This window comes from Hyperolius riggenbachi, chromosome 1 (genome assembly GCF_040937935.1).
Source record: "Hyperolius riggenbachi isolate aHypRig1 chromosome 1, aHypRig1.pri, whole genome shotgun sequence".
Classification (NCBI taxonomy): domain Eukaryota; kingdom Metazoa; phylum Chordata; class Amphibia; order Anura; family Hyperoliidae; genus Hyperolius; species Hyperolius riggenbachi.
In genome coordinates this window covers 152,502,402-152,525,489 of record NC_090646.1, presented here as the reverse complement: position 1 = coordinate 152,525,489, position 23,088 = coordinate 152,502,402, and the positions used below count along the sequence as shown (strand labels likewise).

The window sequence follows — 23,088 nt, the reverse complement described above, 5'->3', positions numbered from 1 at the left end:
AATTTTAGACGCGACCATTCTTTTGCATACAAATGCATTTTTCGTATTGAATAATTAAATAATAGCCATACGTCTACAGTAAACTGGTTGATCAATGCAATTTTTTTTTTTCACATATGAAAGCATTTTTTGCATCGAATATTTAACTAATAGATGTGCATGCACATTATACTAGTAAATATTTGTACGTATTTAAGGCGAATTACAAGTAATTGTAGGCGTAATTACGATTCACAAACGTAGTATGCTGTACATACTGTAATCGCAATTATGCAATGTAATTGACCAATTACAAGCACCATTATTTCTTCATTTTTTACTGCAATACTGTGAACACTCATGTCAGGAGCCAACTCCTGAATTCTGATTGGACAGGACTGTGAATTAGAAAGTTCAACTGGTACAGAACCCATTAGGGATGGTAAACGAGATGCAAATAATTCTGAGTTCATATAGGATTTAGCAAATTATGGGTAGTTTTAAACAATTACGCTTCGCCAAACTACGGTTTCAAAATCAAATATTCGATTCGTATGCATTTCGTAGAATACGCAATAAAATACGCAATTACGCGTAGTGCGAAGCATAGTATATGCGGATGCTTATGCCCGTATTTAGAAAATGTTACGCATTAATTCCCTTTTAAATGCCTAAACCGGGAATTCTTCTATGCATTCATTCCCCTTTCCAATGCGTAAATTTGTGAGCATACAGTCGCACGCGGAAAGTTAGATGCGAGTAACGCATTCATAGTTCACTATGCAATACACATGTTAACTACGCATACTGGGCATAAGTTACGCGTAGCTGTACTTTGCTACACGTAAATTCGTAAGTGTAGTTTTGAAACTTCATCTACAAACTACGATGCGTAGATGCGAACTACGATGCGTAAATTCGCACTGGCATATTTTCTGCTCATCCCTGCTCAGCGTGCCTGTAATTCCAGCAAGGCTCCTGTGGTCCTGCTGCAGGATGTGGGGGGGGGGGGGGGGGGAAGGAGAGAACATTGGAGAACAGAGCCACTTGTTTTTTTTTAATTGCTAAAGGTTTGCTCTCCCCACTTCAGTTAATAGTTTAGCCCTTGAGAGACGCTGCAGAGCTGTGGCTGTGTGTCACCAGGCAACAACAGGAAGCCAGGTTCTGGAAGCAGCCCTGACTTCCGGCAGCATTGCATTGCATGTATCTGCTATGGCTGTTTCCCTGCACTGTATGTATGCCCTGTCTCCTCTCATCACATGAATATGGGCTTCAGCATGAATCAGGAGAGGAGAACAGGCATTTCCAGAGCAGGCTCACAGCAGGCTTTCCATCAACTTTAGTGTCTTCTGAAAGTGAAAGAGATGTCTGACACTATCTCCTGTTACTTCTCCCTGCATGATCTTCCTCCTCTCTCAGTCTTCTGTCCCAGGCATCTCTCTTCTCTGGCAGGCAAAGATGGTGAGAAGGACAGCAGGCAAGCTCTGTCCTGTCACAATGCTGGCTTCCTTATTCAGTAACTTTCATTGCTTGTACACTCAATCTACACATGTATTGTTCTGTGCTGCTGGGACAGATTCTATGTCTGGAAAATGACAGTATCTAGTGTGATTATTGGTAGCCACAGAAGCATTGCACAGGCATATGGATTACCGGGGGTAGAGGAAACTAACATGACTTTCAGAGCACTGAAAATATGGTTGGATTATCTCTCAAAGCTATTCTCTTGACTTTGCTTGCACACTTCTTGCAGTGTGACAGGTAGTGTCTGTGTGTGTTGTGGTGTGGTAGGCAGTGTCTCTGTGTGTTGCGGTGTGACAAGCAGTGCCTCTGTGTGTTGTGGTGTGACAAGCAGTGCCTCTGTGTGTTGTGGTGTGACAGGCAGTGCCTCTGTGTGTTGTGGTGTGGTAGGTAGTGTCTCTGTGTTGTGGTGTGACAGGCAGTGCCTCTGTGTGTTGTGGTGTGGCAGGCAGTGTGTGTGTTGTGGTGTGACAGGCAGCGTTTCTGTGTGTTTGTGTTTTGACATGCAGTATCTCTGTGCTGTGAGGTGTGGCAGGCAGTATCTCTGTGCTGTGTGGTGTGGCAGGCAGTGTCTCTGTGCGGTGTGGTGTGGCAGGCAGTATCTCTGTGCTGTGTGGTGTGGCAGGCAGTGTCTCTGTGCGGTGTGGTATGGCAGGCAGTTTCTCTGTGTGTTATGGTGGTGTGACAGGCAGTCTGTGTTGTGGTGTGACAGGCAGTGTCTCTGTCTGTTGTGGTGTGACAGGCAATATGTGTGTGTGTTGTGGTGTGACAGGCAGTATGTGTGTGTTGTGTGGTGTGACAGGCAGTATGTGTGTGTGTTGTGGTGTGACAGGCAGTACGTGTGTGTGTTGTGGTGTGACAGGCAGTGTGTGTGTTGTGGTGTGTCAGGCAGTGTCTCTGCGTTGTGGTGTGACAGGCAGTATCTCTGCGTTGTGGTGTGACATGCAGTGTCTCTGTACATTGTGGTGTGACAGGCAGTGTCTCTATGTGTTGTGTGAGAGTGAGTGAGAAGGTGGCATGGGGGCTACAGAGGGGACACAGGGGCACAAGGGGATGCACAGAGGGGACATGGGGACAAGAGGTGGCACGGGGGAACAGAGGGTGATATGAGGTGGCTTGAGGGAGGGGGGCCCAGATCTGCTATTTTCCTTAGGGACCCATTTGGCTTTAATACAGCTCTGATCATCGGTAATATTGCTGGGCGCAGGCAGCACACAACAATATTACCATTGTTACTGCCAACAGTGTACCGCACATTATGCAATTAGTGCAACCTGCAGTAGATGGGTCATGTTATGCTACTTGCGTAACACACATTACAAATAGCATTAAATTACATTGCAAATAGAATAATGTGTGTTACACTCCCTTACCATATGCCTAACCCTTACCTTTTACTGTGCTCTAGCCAGCATAAATAACCATAAATAACACATAGATGGGGGTAGTGCTGGGCATTAGGACTGGGATTAGCTTTAGGCATTAGTAGGGGAATTGTGAGCAGCATTAGGAGGAGGTTTTCCATTACAATTAGGTACTGAGTAGTAAAATACCAATAAAATTGCATTAAAGATATTTTCACTATCGACATTAGCCCAATTCAGCAGTGGCTTGCAACCAATATGCGACCTGAGTACATAACCTTATATCATGTTTTCTAAAGTCCTCATAATTTGTAAAACTGACATGAGGTCATTTAATTTTTTTTTTCTTTTCCAAAACAAAAAAGAAGCTTCACTTCAAACAAGAAATGTAACAAGCAAACAAACATGATAAGGAAACCTTTAACATTTCTTATTTTTCTTGTTTTGGCTCAAATCACTACATGAACATCAAACCATATAGCAAATTATTTTTATCACATTAACCAAGTAGTTAATGCTGTATTGATCTACCTTAAAATCATGACCTGCTTTATGCTGTAACACTGCTGTCAAAAGAAAAAGAATTATGCATTATTCTACACGTGGCAAGATTTATTGTGTGGTAATTGGAGTTGTTAATTGGAAATAAAGACATCCCTAGCTCCTCTGTAACTGTCCTTGTTCTTTGTCCCTTGAAATCCTGTGAGAAATTGTGAAAGAAATTGAAATCTTTCTTCACTAAATGAAAGGAGTCTTCATTTTTCAATTGTGTGCATGAAGCAATGACAAAAGAATAATTGAAGGGTAATGTTTTCTTCACTTAACACCTCCAAATTAAATGAACACATGAAGAAAATAAATTATTGTCCCACAAACCTTGTTGAAGCATTTCTGGATTTCTGTGTAGCCTTGATGTCCAAAAGTGATAATCATCTACTCGACAGTAAACAAGTTAATGCTAGTCTGCTCGGCCAAAAGGGTTTTACAACATCTATGAGAAAAAACAATATATTGCTACATTTTCTTAATACATTTCCAGCTTAAAGGTTTTTTAATTATAAGAAAAGCAGCATTGGTGACCATCCCTTTCTCCCCTTGTCTTCCCAAGCCCATAGTGGACTCTTCATATACTTCCATGTTCCCCATTGTGTGCACATGCACATGCGTAATAGTCTTGCGTGTAACATCAAGGGAATTACTTGGACTGACAGTGTCTTCTGGAAAATCTGCAAAAAGAGCAGGAAAACATGAGTGTATGGCTGAACAGGATGTGAGAGGATATGTACAGGACATTTGGTCAAGGTAATCCTATGGCCGCAGTGTGAAGATAAGGGAGTGGCGCAAGAAACAAAATAAGCTTTCTGGCAGGTAAATGTGCAATTTAAAAAAAAAAACTAAAATTAAACACAGCATTAGTGTTCTGTGGTGAAACTAAAGATACATTTTAAGCAGCACACGTTTAGTTACATTTCAAAGCAAACCTGTAGTAGGGAAGGAGGGAATTAGAAACTTACCATATTTTTGGGACTATAAGATGCTCCAGACTATAAGATGCACTTAGGTTTAGAGGGCAAAAGCAAGGGGGAAAAATATACTAAATCTTGTGCGTCTATGATCCAGGGGCATCTTTTAGGTGCCCCCGCCCCCAATTATTGTGTCCTCCTCCTGCCCTCCCTTTGTGTCCTTGTTGGTGTCCTATTCCTGTCCCTCTTGGTGTCCTATTCTTGTCCCCCTCTGTGTCCTCCTGTCCTCATTCATGTCTGCCTCCTGTCCCCTCTGTGTCTACCTCTTGTCCCTCTCCATGTCCCCTGTGTCTCCTTCCATGTCCCCTGTGTCTGCCTCCATATCCCGTGTCCCCCTCCATGTCCCCTGTGTCTCTCTCCATGCCCCTGAGTTTCCCTCCATATCCCCTGTGTCTCCCTCTATGTCCCCTGTGTCTCCCTCCATGTCCCCTGTGTCTCTCTCCCTCCATGTCCCCTGTGTCTCCATCCATGTCCCCTGTGTCTCCCTCCATGTCCCCTGAGTCTCCTTCCAAGTCCCCTGTGTCTCCCTCCATGCCCCATGTCCCCTGTACCTCCCTCCATGTACCCTGTGTCTACACCAATGTCCCCTCTTTCTCCCTTCATACCCCTTGTGCCTCCCTCCATGTCCTCTGAGTCTTCATCCATGTCCCCAGTGTCCCCCTCCATGTCCCCTGTGTCTCCCTCCATGTCCCCTGTGCCTCCCTCCCTCCATGTCCCCTGTGTCTCCCTCCATGTCCCCTGTGTCTCCCTCCATGTCCCCTGAGTCTCCTTCCAAGTCCCCTGTGTCTCCCTCCATTGCCCATGTCCCCTGTATCTCCCTCCATGTCCCCTGTGTCTTCCTCCATTTCCCCTGAGTCTACCTCAATGTCCCCTGTTTCTCCCTTCATACCCCTTGTGTCCCCCTCCATGTCCCCTGTGTCTCCCCGTGTCCCCTGTTAAAGGTAGTAAGCGTCAGCCGCTATTACTCACCCCATTCTAAGTGCCTGCGGCGATCAGCTGCTGTCCCCCTCCATGTGCGTGGAATATCCCCCGTGGTCACAGTATCCTGAACGCCCCTGTAAAAGTAATTAGAAGCGGCAGCCACCCACAGTTATCACTCACCTCCTCTCTTAAGCCTGCAGTGGTCAGCTGCTTCTTTCTCTCCCACTCCTTCTGCATAGCGGCTGGTCACGTCACGTCTGCCAAGGAAGTGCCAACGCTAAAGGGAAGGAGTGCAAGAAGGAAGCAGCCGATCACCGCAGGTTCAAGAGAGAGGAGTGGAGGAGTGAGTACAACAGGTGGCTGCTGCTGCTGCTGATTACTTTTACAGAAGCGGGAGCACTCAAGACACCACAGCCACAGGGGACAGCAGGCACTTAGGATGAGGTGAGTATCTCAGATCTTACCGGATAATTGTAAAGCTCACCATTGCAGCACAAGGTCCCTCTTCATCTTCTGGTGGCATACCTGGATGTGAATGAGTGTACATGGACTGGGCATGTGCAAGTAAAGTCCATGGGCTTTATTCCCTAAAAGCGTGCTAACAGAGTTAGCATGCCTAAAAGTTTTGCCCATGCAAACTAGGGTGCTAAGTAGTGTGCACGGTCAAAGCTGTTACTGATCATGTGATATCCGATGAGCCCGAAACATCGCACCGCTGCGCGCAAAATGACGCACCGTCCGCGCGCAAAATAGCTTTTCAGGCTATTTTGCACGCGGACGGTGCGACATTTCGCGCGCACCGGTGTGACGTTTAGCATGCATCGATGCAACGTTTTGGGCGCGCCGTGCAGCACTAAAGTTTGTGCGTGCAAACTTTTGCGCGCGCATTAGCGCATGCAAAGTCACTTTGCACGTGCTAAGGGGCTTTTCACTGGTGTGCTAACACTTAGCACCCTTAAGTGAATCAAGCCCTATGCATGCCCAGTAGAACAAAGCAACTTGTGCACTGCTTTTACCCTGCATGCACAAGAGTTTTGGTCTATTGGGCATGTGCACATGCCCAATCTGAATGCACCCATCCAATAGTCATGAGTGACACCACAACAACACTTATTAACACACAAGCTTTTGCCAAATAGGTTTAGATAGACCCTGCACTTGAACAGTGGGCTGTAGGAGACTCTGAGAAGCTTCTGGACTATACAAGAGGTTTCCCACTACTGAGGTAAGTATTTTTCCTAGTTAAAGGATTGTAAATAGTATAGCAAAAGGAGTATAGGAGTAAATAGCATAGCAAAAGGACTGCATTTTTATGGCTTCCTGTATTTCTATCCAGTAGAAGTTTTCTTGTTTGTTTAAAGTGGACCCAAACCAAATATTTTTTTAATTCAAAATATTTAGTTGCACCACTCTGACACATACAAAGATGAATAAACACTCCTTCAAGCCTATGAGCATTTCAGTGCATGCTTTTCACCCTTTTCTTTTCATAACTAGGGTTATACAGGTGGCAGCCATTAGCTATTCCTTCTTTGCCAGACACCATCTACTCCACCAGTTTGCCAGATTCTGTCCCAGCAATATGAAAGGAAGGGAGGGGTTCCTCCAATAAATGTAAAATATTTTATATTTGGCATCATGCAGCTGAAAAAAGGCTGTTATTTATTAGTATAATTTAAAAAATAGATTTTATTTCTGAAATCTTGTATTTTTTTTTAATTTAAGAGGTCATTGATAAATCCAATGGCAGATGAAGCAGTCAGTTTCTTAAAACGTAACCTTCTGTTAAGTTTTTATTTCCATTTCTCATTGTCTGGCTTTCTGACAAATTGACAAACAGAAAAGTCACATTAAAGCAATGGGGGTGTCCTAGGAATGGATATGAGTATGTATGTTTCTATGTACCCATTGAAGAAAGTTTCACTCTTGTATATTCAGTTCACTCACCTGTCTGAAACAAATTTAGGGTGTAGCAGCATAAAGGCAGGATACCGTTAGCAAATGTCTCCTGAAATTAACTGTTTTCAACTTGCCACTCTCAGCATTAGATCTCATCCAATACCAACCACACGCTGAAGCCACAAGTTTTTTTTTTTAGTTTTTTTTTTTATTGCTGGATGAAGTGCAAACCCAATACTAACTCCTCCCTGTGGTATTCTACCTCTTGACACACACACACACACACACACACACACACACACACACACACACACACACACACACACACACAGCACCCACAGACACGCACCACCCACACACACAGGCACACGCGCACACACACCTCAGTAAAGAGGAACGGTCACAAAAATCTTAACATTTAAAACACATACAAATAAGAAGTACATTTCTTCCAGAGTAAAATGAGCCATACATTACTTTTCTCCTATGTTGCTGTCACTTACAGTAGGTAGTCGAAATCTGACATTACTGACAGGTTTTGGGTTAGTTCATCTCTTCATGTGGGATTCTCAGCATGGCCTTTATTTATTTATTCTTTATAAAGACATTCCCTGAAAAAGATTTATACAAAGATGCTGGCCAACCTCCCTGCTCACTATACACTTTCTTGGCAGTTAGACAGAGCAACTGCCAATCACTAAGTGCTTTTAAAAACAAAGAAACCCCGAGAACCCCCATGAGAAGATGGGCTAGTCCAAAATCTCGTCGGTAATGTCAGATTTCTACTACTTACTGTAAGTCACAGCCACATAGGAGAAAAGTAATTTATGGCTCGTTTTACTCTGGAAGAAACATACTTCTTATTTGTATATGTTTACATGTATTTTAAATTTTAATATTTTTACGACTGAGGTCCATTAAGTACCCCCAACAGTGCATGTTTTGTAGAAATCCACACAGGTGGTTCATGAGTTCTGCTGAGACACTAATTACTTCACCTATAAATGTTTGTGGTTTTCTACAAAACATGCACCATTGAGGCATACCCAAATGACAGCTCACTCTGCTGCTGCTGAAAAGGTGGTGTTAATTACTATTACCCCTCTGAGTCATAGCAACTCAGAGGGAGAAGTAATTCAGGGTCCGGCTATTGTCTGCACCTGAATTACACTGCTGCACAGCCATACGCACATTGAAGAATGATGTTTTGTCAGCAATGTTTGAATGACAAAATAATTAATCCTGAACCAACGGAGCCTTCATGTTTTTAATAATTTTTGTTAGAGTCTGTAGGGCAGATTTATGAAACACGGTGTTTATGTAAACTTCATGATAGGTATTGTTTAGCTCTCCCTACATACACAATGCACACATTACTTGTAGGACGTGTGTCATGCTATTTCTACAGTATATAGTATAAGAAATGTGTCCATTGTGTACATTGCTGTACACAATGCATTGCGTTATTGAGTAATATTGTCTGACTGGCCTATCACTGGACATTGACGTGACATATTGCTATAATGTATGCCCAACTTAATCCCTAGGTACATATACAGTGATGGGAAAAACTATTTGCCCCCTTCCTGATTTCTTATTCTTTTGCATGTTTCTCACACTTAAATGTTTCTGCTCATCAAAAACCGTTAACTATTAGTCAAAGATAACATAATTGAACACAAAATGCAGTTTTAAATGATGGTTTTTATTATTTAGTGAGAAAAAAGACCTCAAAACCTACATGGCCCTGTGTGAAAAAGAAATTGCCCCCTGAACCTAATAACTGGTTGGGCCACCCTTAGCAGCAATAACTGCAATCAAGCGTTTGCGATAACTTGCAACTAGTCTTTTACAGCGCTCTGGAGGAATTTTGGCCCACTCATCTTTGCAGAATTGTTGTAATTCAGCTTTATTTGAGGGTTTTCTAGCATGAACCGCCTTTTTAAGGTCATGCCACAACATCTCAATAGGATTCAGGTCAGGACTTTGACTAGGCCACTCCAAAGTCTTCATTTTGTTTTTATTCAGCAATTCAGAGGTGTATTTGCTGGTGTGTTTTGAGTCATTGTCCTGCTGCAGCACCCAAGATCGCTTCAGCTTGAGTTGACGAACAGATGGCCGGACATTCTCCTTCAGGATTTTTTGGTAGACAGTAGAATTCATGGTTCCATCTATCACAGCAAGCCTTCCAGGTCCTGAAGCAGCAAAACAACCCCAGACCATCACACTACCACCACCACTGGTTACTGTTGGTATGATGTACTTTTGCTGAAATACTGTGTTACTTCTACGCCAGATGTAACGGGACACGCACCTTCCAAAAAGTTCAACTTTTGTCTCGGCGGTCCACAAGGTATTTTCCCAAAAGTCTTGGCAATCATTGAGATTTTTTTTAGCAAAATTGAGATGAGCCTTAATGTTATTTTTGCTTAAAAGTGGTTTGCGCCTTGGATATATGCCATGCAGGCCGTTTTTGCCCAGTCTCTTTCTTATGGTGGAGTCGTGAACACTGACCTTAATTGAGGCCTGCAGTTCTTTAGATGTTGTCCTGGGGTCTTTTGTGGCCTCTCGGATTAGTTTTCTCTGCGCTCTTGGGGTAATTTTGGTTGGCCGGCCACTCCTGGGAAGGTTCATCACTGTTCCATGTTTTTGCCATTTGTGGATAATGACTCTTACTGTGGTTCGCTGGAGTCCCAAAGCTTTAGAAATGGCTTTATAATCTTTACCAGACTGATAGATCTCAATTACTTTTGTTCTCATTTGTTCCTGAATTTCTTTGGAACTTGGCATGATGTCTAGCTTTTGAGGTGCTTTTGGTCTACTTCTCTGTGTCAGATAGCTCCTATTTAAGTGATTTCTTGATTGAAACAGGTGTGGCAGTAATCAGGCCTGGGGGTGACTACAGAAGTTAAACTCAGGTGTGATAAACCACAGTTAAGTTATTTTTTAACAAGGGGGGCAATCACTTTTTCACACAGGGCCATGTAGATTTTGAGTTTTTTTTTCTCACTAAATAATAAAAAACATAATTTAAAACTGCATTTTGTGTTCAATTATGTTATCTTTGACTAATAGTTAACGGTTTTTGATGAGCAGAAACATTTAAGTGTGACAAACATGCAAAAGAATAAGAAATCAGGAAGGGGGAAAAAAAAAATTCACATCACTGTATATGCCATATTTGTGTCATTTATTGATCTGTTAACTGATGGAGACAAATTACCACTATTACTTACCTCCACCATCTCATCTTCTCCTCCGTGTGCCAACTCCCTTTTTCATAGAACAGGATAGGCAGCTCAGCTGTAACCAATCCTTTAGATTGTAAGCCTTTGGGCAGGGTCCTGCTCCTTTTGTGTCCAACCTGATTATGCACCTCCATTACTGTGATTCCATGCTAGGCCTCTTGAGTGAACCTAACTTGCTTAATCTCCATGCTCCATCCAGTGACTGACTAAGCATTACCTTGTACTCATACTGTGCTGCATGAACTGATCTTTCTTGTATTCAGGTATTGTCATTTTGCTGTATGTCACCCCTAAATATTGTATGTATCCCTATTTATTGTCCAGCGCTGCTCAATATGTTGGCGCTTTATAAATACAATAAATAAATAATAAATAAATAATAACCAAACAGCATGTCTATAGCAAAGACTAAAACAGTTACCCAAAAAAGACAACATTGATGGTTTCTGGCAACAATTGTTTAACATCTCTATGGGCCTTAAAGAGAATCTGTACTCTAACATTTTTACAGCAAAAAGCATACCATTCTATTCATTATGTTCTCCTGGGCCCCTCTGTTTCCGCCACTCCCTGCTGCAATCCTGGCTTGTAATTGCCAGTTTTACGCAGTGTTTACAAACAAACTAACCAGCTTGTGATAGGCTCACATAAGCAGAGTGTGTGAGTCATACAGAGCTTGCAGGGGGCCTGCAGAGGGTGTGTATCGCTTCTATCCAATCACAAGCAGCCCTGCACATTCCACACATTCCAGCCTTAGCCGACTGTGCTGACAGAAGAAAACAGATTAGATCATATAACAGAGATAACACAGCCACTGTGCAATTAGGAAAAGCTGCAGTAAGCACATTAGAGCAGGCAAAGGGATTTATAGGATAGAAGAACTAAGGCTGAACATTTTGTTACAGAGTCTCTTTAAAGTGGAACTCCAGTGAAAATAATGTAATAAAACAGTGCTTCATTTTTACAATAATTATGTATAAATTATTTAGTCATTGTTTGCCCATTGTAAAATATTTCCTCTCCCTGATCTACATTCTGACATTTATCACATGGTGACATTTTTACTGCTGGCAGATAATGTCAGTGGAAGGTGATGCTGCTTGCTTTTTTGGCAGTTGGAAACAGCTGTTATTTCCCACAATGTAACAAGGCTCCCACAGTGTGATGTCAGAACCATAGTCCTGACATCACACTGTGGGAGGGTCTTCACCACAATATCAGCCATACAGACTCCCCTGATGATCCGTCTGTGAAAAGGAAAAGATTTCTCATTGGAAAGGGGGCATCAGCTACTGATTGGGATGAAGTTTAATTCTTGGTTACGGTTTCTCTTTAAGACCTCTTTTCATGTATCAAACTTGCAATTCAAACTGTCTTCAGTCAGAGAATCATTATTACATTTATACACATGCTAATCACATTCGATTTTGTTCTTACAAGTGGTAGAAGCAGATTGTAATCTTGTGTTTAAAACAGACCAGTGGCTGTAAATAATGATATACTGTATATATATATATTTTTTTTGTAATAACTCTTTCACATATCAGGCTCTGACTGGCTTCCAGATCAGCTGTCAGTTGTCCCTCAGGAAACAAGTGAATATTGATCGCTGTTAGTGTAAACACTGGCCACCTTTCTGAAAGTCTGTTAATGGGTCACCAAGCAGTAAATCCTACAAATGATTCTTTCTTCAGCTGGTACTACCAAGGCCAACATTGGATTTGCTGTATGCAGCAGCAGCTGGAAAAATTACATTGTTCAGCATCAGCACACAATTCATACTATTAGTAGAACTTTGATGTCCAAGAAGTAAGGAAGATGATTCATTTCCTGACTACTTTATATGTTTCCAGCAAAGCATGGCAGCTTTTACAAGCCAGAGATAATGAGGGTCAGAAGCACATATTGAAAGTGAAATGAAGAGACCTTGGATCATTTTCCAAGTCACTTCTATATATACCATGGGAATGGCAGGCTGTACTTGTAGCCACCAGGTCCAACCATGTCTGCTTTTATTTATAGCAAGTTACATGCCCTGTGATTACTGGTGTATGTGCAGCATCACAAAATATAAACAAGAACCTCATATGACCTTAATAGGATGTTCGGATACCATGTATAATTATTTCCCTCCGGTCATTGTAAAATTTCTTTCCTATGTATGCATGAACTGCATGATGGACATTTCACACATAGGTTATGATGCAGTAAAGTCTGGTAAAGTTGCCATGCTCAGCAATTTTACCATTACTAGCATGGGGGAGTAGCTGCTGCTGTTAGCAGAACATGCAATACAGGGTTAAGCGGTGTCTTGCTATGGTAACACATGGTGTAATGCGCATTACCACAGCAATGGATAAAGTATGGAGGGGAAAAGAATCCGGGTACTAACCACAGAAGGATCCAATCAATTCACACCTTTATTGCATCCCCAATAAACCCAACATAAGTGGCAAAGTGTAGGCCTGACAGCCGCTTCTCAGGTACAACCTGCTTTGTCAGAGGCAAAATGTAGGCTCTTTGTAAATCTTTCCTCTGACGAAACAGGTTGTACCTGCGGAACGGCTGTCAGGCCTACACTTTGCCATTTATGGGCTTGATTCACTATGCGGTGCTAACCTACTTAACACGTCTAAAGTCTGTAGGTGCGCTAACCAGGGTGCTAAGTAGGTTAGCACCGGTTTTCTCAATCAGATCGCGCGCTAAGTACCGCGCGCAAAGTTTTGCACGCGCAAAGTCCTATGCGCGCGCTAAGTCCCATAGGCTTTAATGGGCACTTCGCGCGGAGCACCCTGCGCTCTGTGCAGTGCGCGCATAAAGTTTTATGCGCGTAAAGTTTTATGCGTGTAAAAGCTCGTTTAGACGTGCTAAGGGGGTTTTCACAGGCGTGCTAACAGTTAGCACCACTTTGTGAATCAAGCCCTATATCGGGTTTATTGGGGATGCAATAAAGGTGTGAACTGATTGGATCTTTCTGTGGTTGGTGCCCGGATTCTTTTCCTCTCCATACTTTATCCATTGAAAACTGCTGTCTGGAGGCACAACTGCTACACCTGTTACCCGCAATACTGGCTACATGCTATCTTGTGCCGATCATCGCTTCTTCTTTTCATTTTCTATTTGGTTACCCCAGCAATGGATGCATTGCAATGGTAACCCACAAGGCGCTAAGGGTTAATGGCTTTATTCTCTCTGCAATAGTAACAGACCAACAGTAATATTGCTGTGCGTTCCCTGTGCACGGCAATTTTACTGAGCTTTACTGCATCAGGCCCCTAGCATCCAATAGGGTTTACACTTTAAAAAGAAAGAAAAAACATATGTTCCAGAAATGTGCCAAAGTGAAAAGGATTACCAAAAGCAACTGGCTTTAAATTGCCCAGTTGGAGCTCTGTTTAACTGTTCCTGCTTAACAAAACATTTCTCATAAGAATACAGTAGCAAAAAAGTTTCTGTACCGTGTTAGCCAAACACATTATATAGGTAGAAAAAACTACTTTGTAAAAAATAATACCTTTTAATTGCTAACTGATAGAGTTAAATTATGCAAGCTTTCTGGGATCTAATCCCCTTCTTCGGGCATATTTCCAGATGTTAGCTGAAGTAAAACACTGATGCAGGTAAATAGTAAACACTAAGATGACAGTTGTGCTGGTTACTGTTTATCCGTTAAGTGTCAGGTGATCAGCAGGCTGGAGCCAGTGAGTTAGTGCAACCATACATGAAATCCAGCAGGTTTCTGAAGATCATGAAGCCAAATAAATCATGTTACATAAGGAGTCATGAATCCTGTTCCACAATTTAAATGTAACGATTGTGGAACTTTCTCCGTGAGCAGCGCACAACGCGTGCGCTGATACGGCGGAAATCCTCCACAAGCGTATAATTGCAGGCACCCAGCAAAAGGTGCTACGCACACGTAGAGGGAAATTCCTGTCGGCAGATGGCGCTGGGGAGTGCAGAGGAACCAATCCTCTGTACCTCCACAAATGCCAGACAGGAATTGTACGAAGCGCAGAACGAAATCGCAAGAGAAGCGATTGCGAATGAGAACAAGCAAAGGGACAGATTGTATGTGTGTGCGCCAATCTAGTCGCCACCCCGCGACCGCGCACACACAACAGCAGATACGAAACAGAAATGCAACCGCAAGAAAGGCGATTGCCAGAAGTGACACAAGGCAGATCAGAACAGAATACGAGGATAGCAAAGGCACAGCAAATCATACAATGAGGAGATACGGAAAATAACAAACGCTAGCTAACCGCGAACACCGCACTCATTCGCAACAGTGCACGCGGTTATGCGCGGTCTCCACGTGATAAGCACAATAGAGACAAGCACGCCTAACTAACCATTGACAGACAAACATGAAACAGAGGACGCGAACGCTTGCTTAACGGTTACCTCACCGAGCCTCCAGCAAGCGGTCGTAGCAGACAAGACAGACACACGAAAACAGGGACAAGCGAGAGATAGGATCCACAGCACTAGCGAAATTGGCTAGCGCGATCCAGGAAGACAGAACAGAAGGATCCACAGCACTAGCGCGAAGCAAGTGTGATCCAGGTACAGAGTAGCAGAACAGAAGGATCCACAGTGCTAGCGAAAAGTGGTTAGCGTGATTCAAAGAGACAGAACAGAAGGATCCACAGCACTAGCGCGAAGCGAGTGCAATCCAGGTACAGAGTAGCAGAACAGAAGGATCCACAGCGCTAGCGAAAAGTGGTTAGCGCGATCCAAAGAGACAGAACAGAAGGATCCACAGCGCTAGCGAAAAGTGGCTAGCGCGATCCAAAGAGACAGAACAGAAGGATCCACAGCGCTAGCGCAAGATGCTAGTGCGATCCCAGTGAGACAGATCAGAAGAGATAGCTGGTAGCAACCGCTGCACCAGCTATACTCCAAGAACAGAGATCAGAACGATTTCCTGTCAACCACCATTGGGACAGGACAATCGCAACAGACAAACAAAACATATAACAATCCTAACGGCACTAGGGAACCTGCCTAGCACAGTTTCCAGGAAAACTCTAAACTGATCTTCAAACAAAGAGCATGGCTGACACTCTCCAGAGTGTTTCACAGGAAGACTCCTTATGAACAGCCCAGCATTGTGGAAAAGACATAGTACTTATAGTACACGCCTCCAATGAATGTGGCCAGGCAATTTGCATGACAACGTATGCAAATTCCTCTGCAAGCACAAGCTGCAAAACTGACAGAAGCTCTTCTTTCCAGAGTCCTGCAGCATGCAAACCTACACAATGGTCAAAAAGCTGCCTGCCTGCACAGGCAGCTGAGCAAATCATCACATTAAACCTTCTGTTAATGTTTTGAACATTTTCATAAATTTGTACTAAGAATTTTTTCTTGATTGTTCATTTTTGAAGTTACCCTTAAGAACAAGTACTTTTAGATCTTGCATGCTGTGTCCTGGTTCACAGAAGTGTTGCCCCACTGTCCATTTTACCCTCATTGATTTTAAGAATACAGTAGCAAAAAAGTTTCTGTACCGTGTTAGCCAAACAAATTATATAGGTAGAAAAAACAACTTTGTAAAAAAGAATACCTTTTAATTGCTAACTGATAGTTAAATTATGCAAGCTTTCAGTCCCCTTCTAGTCCCCTTCTTCATGCATATTTCCAGATGTTAGCTGAAGTAAAACACTGATGCAGGGAAATAGCAAACATGAAGATGGTATTTGTGCTGGCTGCTGTTTAGCAGTTAGATGTCAGGTGATCAGCAGGCTGGAGCCAGTGAGTTAGTGCAACCATACATGAAATCCAGCAGGTTTTTGAAGATCATGAAGTCAAATCAATCATGTTACATAAGGAGTCATGAATCCTGTTCCACAATTTAAACCTTCTGTTAAAGGAATACTATTAAAGTATCTAAATTTCTGGAAGCAGCATTAATCAATATGGCAATAACAGTCAGAACAAACACAGCATATGTTTCTGCTGTGCAGTGTGTCTTTTTTTAACATACCTTGCAGACAGCGTCCCCTAAACAAACTGATAGCGACAGGTTATTGGGGCAGCTCATTATGCTAGAGGTGATGCCACTTGCTGAGTGCAGCTGTGGATTATACTATTTTTATGCTCCCCCATATCAGTGCAAGTTATGCAGCATGTTACTATGAGGAGGGAGAGACAACAGCTCTCCCTCCCTCTCACTCCAAGTCTGCCCGGCCAATAACATGCGTACTTGTCCCCTTCTGTTTGCGTGTGAAAGGAAACTTCAGTGTGCAGCGGCTCAGCACACAGAAGATTCCCTTCACACTAGTGATGTCCGGTTCATGAGTGATTGGCTCATTTGAGCCAGTTCTTTCCTGCGAGTCAAGTGATCCGACTCATCACACTGAACCGAATCTGTTCAGTGGATGAGAAAGACACTGAACCAAATCAGTTCAGTGGATGAGAAAGGATTCCTTGCTCATCCACTGAACTGATTTGGTTCAGTGTGATGAGTCGGATCACTCGACTCACAGGAAAGAACCGGCTCAAATGAGCCAATCACTCATGAACCGGACATCACTAATGTGAATGGAATCTTCTGTGTGCTGAGCCGCTGCACACTGAAGTTTCCCTTCACACGCAAACAGAAGAGGACAAGTAAGCATGTTATTGGCGGCCGGGCAGACTTGGAGTGAGGGAGGGAGAGCTTTTGTCTCTCCCTCCTCATAGTAAAACACTACATAACTTGCACTGTTGTGGGGGAGCATAAAAATAGTATAATCCACAGCTGCACTCAGCAAGTGGCATCACCTCTAGCATAATGAGCTGCCGCAATAACCTGCCGTCGTCAGTTTGTTCAGGGGGCGCTGTCTGCAAGGTGTATTAAAAAAAAAAGACACACTGCACAGCAGAAACATATGCTGTGTTCGTTCTGACTGTTATTGCCATATTGATTAATGCTGCTGCCAGAAATTGAGATACTTTAATAGTATTTCTTTAACCACTTAAAGAGACACTGAAGCGAAAAAAAATATATGATATAGTGAATTGGTTGTGTACTATGAATAATTACTAGAAGATTAGCAGCAAAGAAAATATTTTCATATTTTTATTTTCAGGTATATGGTGTTTTTTCTAACATTGCATCATTCTATAATATGTGCAGATTACACAACACTCAGCATTCAAAATGATTCTTTCAGAGCAGTCTGTGAACTAATGACCTCTCCTCTGGCAGAGAAAAAGTAAATAGTTCAATAACAGTTGAGATAATAAAAGTCAGAAGACAGCCCTCTCCACGACTTTGAAAGTCGTAGAGCTTAATGGCTTGTTTGCATAGAGATAACAACTGGAGTTTCTTAACTCTTCCTGTACTGGAAACAATTAGACTGATGTATCTGATCTTAATGGTTTATTTCTTAGCTGTACTACACATACAAATCATAATATCATAATTTTTTTTTCTCTTCAGTGTCTCTTTAACCACCCTGGCGGCTGCAGGAGGGTTTTTTTTAAATAAAAAAAAAACTATTTCATGCAGCCAACTGAAAGTTGGCTGCATGAAAGCCCACTAGAGGGCGCTCCGGAGGCGTTCTTCTGATCGCCTCCGGCGCCCATAATAAACAAGGAAGGCCGCAATGAGCGGCCTTCCTTGTTTTGCTTACATCGTCGCCATAGCGACGAGCGGAGTGACGTCATGGACGTCAGCCGACGTCCTGACGTCAGCCGCCTCCGATCCAGCCCTTAGCGCTGGCCGGAACTTTTTGTTCCGGCTACGCTGGGCTCAGGCGGCTGGGGGGACCCTCTTTCGCTGCTGCTCGCGGCGGCGATCAGGCAGCACACGCGGCTGGCAAAGTGCCGGCTGCGTGTGCTGCTCTTTATTTGATGAAAATCGGCCCAGCAGGGCCTGAGCGGCAGCCTCCGGCGGTGATGGACGAGCTGAGCTCGTCCATACCGCCCGGCTGGTTAAGGACTGCAGTCTTAAAACCCCTTAAGGACCAGACACTTTTTTTCCATTCAGACCACTGCAGCTTTAACGGTTTATTGCTTGGTCATACAACCTACCACCTAAATTAATTGTACCTCCTTTTCTTGTCAATAATACAGTTTCCTTTTGGTGCTATTTGATTGCTGCTGTGATTTTTAGTTTTTATTATATTCATCAAAAAAGACATGAATTTAGTCAAAAAAATGATTTTTTTAACTTTCTGTGCTGACATTTTTCAAATAAAGTAAAATTTCTATATGCATTTTTGTCCAAATTTATTGTGCCACATGTCTTTGATAAAAAAAATCCAATAAGTGTATATTTATTGGTTTGGGTAAAAGTTATAGCGTTTACAAACTATGGTGCAAAAAGTGAATTTTTCCATTTTGAAGCATTTCTGACTTTTCTGAGCACCTGTCATGTTTCATCAGGTGCTAAAATTCCAGGATAGTATAAATACCCCCCAAATGACCCCATTTTGGAAAGAAGACATCCCAAAGTATTCAATAAGAGGCATGGTGAGTTTATAGATTTTATTTTTTGGCACAAGTTAGCGGAAAATGACACTTTGTGACAAAAAAAATAAAATAAAAAAAAGTTTCCATTCCTGCTAACTTGTGACATAAAAAATGAAATATGCCACGGACTCACCATGCCCCTCTCTGAATACTTTGGGGTGTCTACTTTCCAAAATGGGGTCATTTGTGGGGTGTGTTTAATGTCCTGGCATTTTGGGGGGTGCTAAATTGTAAGCACCCCTGTAAAGCCTTAAAGAGAATCTGTATTGTTAAAATCACACAAAAGTAAACATACCAGTGCGTTAGGGGACATCTCCTATTACTCTCTGTCACAATTTTGCTGCTCCCCGCCGCATTAAAAGTGGTTAAAAACTGTTTTAAAATGTTTGTTTATAAACAAACAAAATGGCCACCAAAACAGGAAGTAGGTTGATGTACAGTATGTCCACACATAGAAAATACATCCATACACAAGCAGGCTGTATACAGCCTTCCTTTTGAATCTCAAGAGATCATTTGTGTGTTTCTTTCCCCCTGTTCTCATGCACTGAAGTTTCAGGCTGCTCGTTTCTTCCTGCAAACAGCTTTGCCCTTGTCTGTAATTCCTCACTATGTGAAAGCCCAGCCAGCTCAGAGGACGATTTATCCAGCTTGTAAAAGATAAGAGAGAAGAGAGAGGCTGCTCTAATCTAAATAACACACAGGCAGTGTGCATAGAGGGGCCTGGAAGGTGGAGTTCATAGCAGAACCACAACACTGAAGAACTTGGCAGCCTTCCAGACACAGGCTGACAAGTCTGACAAGAGAGAGATAAGTTGATTTATTACAGAGACTGTGATAGTACAAAGTGCTGCAGTAAGCCAGAACACATTAGAATAGCTTTTGGAACTTGTAGGATGATAAAAAACAGGATGCAATTTTTGTTACGGAGTCTCTTTAAGGTGCTCATAGGACTTTGGGCCCCTTAGTGCACCTAGGCTGCAAAAAAGTGTCACACATGTGATATTGCTGTACTCAAGAGAAATAATATAATGTGTTTAGGGGTGTATTTTTACACATACCCATGCTGCGTGGGAGAAATATCTCTGTAAATTAGATTTTTTTGATTTTTTTTTTACACACAATTGTCCATTTACAGAGATATTTCTCTCACCCAGCATGGGCTCCAGCCTGCTGATCACCTGACACCTAACGGATAAACAGTAACCAGCACAACTGTCATCTTAGTGTTTACTATTTACCAGCATCAGTGTTTTACTTCAGCTAACATCTGGAAATATGCCCGAAGAAGGGTATTAGATCCCAGAAAGTTTGCATAATTTAACTCTATCAGTTAGCCATTAAAAGGTATTATTTTTTACAAAACGTTGTTTTTTCTTCCTATATAATTTGTTTGGCTAACACGGTACAGAAACATTTTTGCGGATATCATCATGCGAGATACCATAATGTACTGCACACATTTGGAATGTAAAACCTTACTGAAGAAATTAGCACAGCTGGACAGTGACATCTTTTTTCTATCCAAGTGCAAAAAAGAAAATCTGATACCAAAAGGTATTACTATCAGAAACCCAGTTCAACATACCTTCAATACCAATTTTGCACAGCGACTCTACTTCAGAACATCAGAAAGGATGAGGAATCATCTCATTAAGGTTTGTTACAGCAAAAAGAGAATTGCCCAAGATAATCTACGTTTACTCTATTCTACACTGCAAGGACCATCATCAGAAAGCATGAAATATACATTACATAAATTCTACAAACAATTACAGCACCGTTTAATACAAAACAAGAAAAAGAAACTCCACAGCCTTAGACTCAAAGCTGAAAACATAATTCTGGAAGACAATACAAGTGTACCCCGTTCAGAGCCTAAAACTGACAATCTTTTACCTGTGGTTAACTTGTCCAGCTTTAACCCAAGCAAGACTGAATTAGCTGTTCTATCTAAAGGACTCACTTTTTCCCCACCAAAAGATTTGATGAAATAGAATTTTGTAGTGACATGGAAGAATTTTTTCAAAGGATAAGGCTAAAGGAATTTTTTCACAACAGATCTAATTATTCATCATTTGAAGATACTGAACCTGCAAATAGCAAAACCAAGAAGAGCAGTACCTGGACACCTAAATCAAGAAATTAGAAGAGTATATTGACAACTTCAGAAAAATAATCAAATTAGAGATACTGGACAAACAAAAACAGACACTCTACAACCTCAATACTCAAGAAAGGAAAGCAATACTGAGCCTTAAAAGCAATGCCAACATAGTAATTAAACCAGCTGACAAAGGAGGTGCTGTAGTGATTTTGAATAAATCCAGCTCTATTCAAGAAGTAAACAGACAGCTCTCCAGCAACACCTACTACAAAAGACTAGAAACAAACCCCACGCTGCATTACTTTACTGTCCTATAATTTTTTCAATTTAAACATTTTATTCTGTTATGTTTTTACTGTGGGCGTTTAAATTGTCCTGAAACCACTGTTAGTTGCATTAAAGGACCGTATACATGTTTTATTGTATACAAGCTCCTGATTGGTCAACGGGTATTGGGAGCCAAACCCTCAGGCAACATTGCAAGGCTGAAGCTGTGCAGACTGCTTGCTCGCTTTGCAAATGTGCAAAGTATTCTGCTCTATGCGGTAGGGGTGGAGCAGCATGGGAGTCAGTGTTGCTTGGATACCCCCAATTCTGGATTCAAATGGTTTTTATCAAGGCTCCGCCCACTTCCGGTTTGGCAGTGACCGTGATTAGCGGATAGAGTCAGAGTTCCGAATTGGAATGCGGTTTTGAGTCAGAATCCGTGATTACCCATGACTAATGGTTAATAGCAAAGCAAATAGCAAATTCTGGCTATCCCAGCCTGCAGGGCAAGGGGACAAGGGGTTAAAGAGGCTCGGGGGGGACCCCACATCATTTTTCTTTAAATTTCACTCAATGAACATCCTCAGCAGCAAGGGAAACATTTTCCACACACTGCACTATAATTTTAAAATTGATTTTCTCAAAAACTATAAAGTCTTTCTGAAAAAAAAGTTTCCACGGTTCTCCTTAACATACACTGCAAAGTTGGTGTTTCTAGCACATACGGGAGCATTGCTATTAACCATTAAATTATTCATGGATTTTCGACTCGTGATTACGGCCGTCAGCCGTGATTATGGGTGGAATGCAGATGAAATTATAGATGCATTCGAAATCGGAAACCATGATCGCAGCTGATCACAGATTCTGTTTTTGAGCCCATGTTTGCAGGGCCGGCCCTAGACTTTTTGCTGCCTGAGGCAAATTTAGAAAAAAATGCCGCCCCCCCCCCAAGCCGTGGGTGGGGGGGCCGCCGAGCTGGAGGGGGTAGCGGGCAGGAAGGGGAGATTGGGCCTAGCGGTGGGGAGGGGGGTCGGACCCCCCCTCCCTCGTCTGGGTCCCCCGATCTGCGCTCCACCTCCAGCTTTAAATAGCTCCGTAGCTGCCGATAGTAAGAGGGACGGGCGGGGATCACTCACCTCTTCCGGTTCCAGCGTGCGCTCCACTGACGTCACTTCCTTCAACGTCGCCCACTGAATTGTCAGACCCACCGCTAGGCCCAATCCCCCCTTCCTGCCCGCTACCCCTCCAGCTCGGCGGCCGGCCCCCCGCACCCACGGACGGGCGGTTGCCGCCCCCCAAGAAGTGCCGCCTGAGGCAAAAGTTTCACCCCGCCTCATGAGCGGGCCGGCCCTGCATGTTTGTTTAAATCGCCCTGTAATCACAGGATACCCATGATTCCGAGGTCGTAATGAGCATCCCTGATGGGAGTGATGTCGCGCAGAGGGCACAGTAAGAGAAAATGTTGTCTCCCGTCGCTTGGCTGAAGTGATCCACCAGGCAAATCGCTGGTCGAGGGCATTGGGAGTGCTGTACACATGTTGGAGTTTTGGCAGAGGCAGTCATTATTGGATGCCTCATCTGAGTTTCGTTTGGCATCTGTACAGGCCTGTAGTTTTCTTCTCATTTACTGGATGTGATCTTTGACTTTGGGTTGCATTCACTGGGATCATCCCAAGTCTACATCTGAATGGAACATATCTTCACTTCCACAGCTTCACTCCCACAACTTGTACTATCAAAAAATATATGCGATCTGTGCTGCTGGAATTCCCAAAGTGCAAATTGTTTGG

The 23,088-nt window shown here is 42.8% G+C and overlaps 1 long non-coding RNA gene across 2 annotated transcripts in view; it reads right to left on the bottom strand.

The window, feature by feature from the left end:
- LOC137546492 (uncharacterized) overlaps positions 1-14,102 on the bottom strand; it is an 85,435-nt gene extending 71,333 nt beyond the window's left edge. Inside the window, exons 1-3 of one of the 2 annotated variants that reach the window (XR_011026271.1) lie at positions 13,970-14,102; positions 3,741-4,090; positions 3,484-3,564 (exon numbers count right to left, since the gene is read on the bottom strand). This is a non-coding gene — a long non-coding RNA (uncharacterized lncRNA). Of the gene's footprint in view, positions 1-3,483; positions 3,565-3,740; positions 4,091-13,969 lie in introns of those variants that run through there. The other variant, XR_011026270.1, reaches the window with a different exon arrangement.
- Positions 14,103-23,088: the final 8,986 nt, after the last annotated feature.